The sequence below is a fragment of the Gymnoscopelus microlampas genome (genome assembly GCF_963454915.1).
Source record: "Gymnoscopelus microlampas genome assembly, chromosome: 10".
NCBI classification, from domain to species: Eukaryota; Metazoa; Chordata; class Actinopteri; order Myctophiformes; family Myctophidae; genus Gymnoscopelus; species Gymnoscopelus microlampas.
The window spans coordinates 13,489,302-13,491,257 of NC_139947.1; positions in this window are offsets into that span (position 1 = coordinate 13,489,302).

Sequence of the window (1,956 nt, forward strand, 5' to 3'; positions counted from 1 at the left end):
TAGGGGACACAGGGAGAACATGCAAACTCCACACAGAGTAGGCCCTTTCGCCAACCCCACCTATAGGCACTGATGACGCGGAGGAGAGAACACGCCCCCAGCACCCACAGCGTCCCCAGTGGTAATCGAACCCAGGACTTTCTAGCTGTGAGGCCACCGTACCCCCCTATTGAGTTACATTTGATATCGTCTGTTTGGAGAATTGTTTTTTCTAGAAGATAGTGGCCTCTAGTGGCAGTGATGTCAAACTTCAGTTGGCTACGACCAACTTCAAAGCTGGCCACATAATGAGATAAAAGTGCGATTAAACATGAGTCACATCTTCAACTACAAATAGACGAGGGGATATGGCGTAACATACTACTCAATGCAAAGAAAATAACGTGCTCCAACAAGTCTTATGAGACCCAATATAAAATAATACACAAGCTACATGTCTCCCCAGTCATAAGGAGTAAATATGATCCCCAATGCTCTCCCCTATGTCCTAGGTGCAAAAGTGGACAAGGTACTTATACCCATATGATCTGGACTTGCCCACAAATCAGACCCTTCTGGGTATCCATTCAAAATGAAATTCTCAAACTGATTGGAATTAAAATACCCTTAAATCCACTCCATTATGTTCTAGGGGCAGACACAAATATCATAGTAACAAAAGGAAATCGACATCTAGTACGAGCTTTGCTCTATGCTGCTCGGTTGTCAATCCTTAATAAATGGATCGATGACAGTCCTCCAAGTGTCTTATTATGGTTTGAAAAAGTGTTACGGTTAATGCCCTTGGAGAGACTATCATATGTTCTACGGGGTACCTTGTCCGAATTTGTAGAAGCATGGCTGCCCTTGGCACCACATATAGGGGATGAGTGGCGCAATGTCCTGTGTATTGGAGTGATGGAGGATGTCGGTTAGTTGCCATAATAATTGGGAGGCAGCTGATGGACACAAATGGAGCTCTGGGTGATAGAGAGGGTGTTGGCAGCAATAATGTGATGATTATTATATAATGTATTTGGTGTGAAGCCTTTTAGGATTTGCTTTTCTCTCCTGTGTTTTTGTTTTTGTCTTTGGTTCTTTTTGTATTGTTATGTTGGGCTATGTTGTGCCCTCTGTAATGTCTTTTTCGTGGTGGATTGTCTACTTTCCTTTTTGTCTAATAAAAATATAGAAACAGAAACATGAGTCACAGTTGGAATGGGACTAAATGCTGTGTAAACGTTTCAAGTCATTATCATTCATGGACTGTGTGCTGCATTGTGTAAAACTAGAGACCCGACCACGGTCACAGGATGGTTGAACGTACGACTCTCGTCTCGTGTGTATTTAACCCAAAAATCTCACTTGGCTGCTGAAAATAAAAGAAGGGAAAAGAAAGGAAGAAAGAATGATCACATGAAAGGGATTTAAGGTGGGCCAAGGAACAGAGACCAGCTGTGTATTCTGACTTGTGCTTTGTGAGTATGCAGGGGATCTTTAAGAAATGAGGGGGGAAAAAGCATGGGATTAAAAGAACTAATGATGAGAGAGGTTCACAGGAGGAAAGGTCAGAGAGAAGGGGGAGTGGTATGGGTCTTCTTGTCTGCATACCCTGCAGCTCTCATTCTCAGAGAATTATATTGTCAATGTATTTGACATGCAAGCCCTCTTATGTAACACTTGACAAATACGGTACGACAGAAGCTATGTGCTTACACAACACTGCTAGTACCAAAAGAATCCTTTCAGACATACCGTGCGTGCAGCTTCACAAAAGCTATATACAGGAGAGGGGAGGAAAATGTCCCCCTGCGGATGAGTTTTGGAAGAAAACACATTTAAAATGAATCCCCTTTCTGATTATCCAGCCTAAATGGGATTCTAACAATATGACCATCATTATCTGTTATGCCTTGAATTATGTTCGTGCTTTAACTGTATATTTATTTAATCTGAGGATAGCAGGGGCATGGCTAG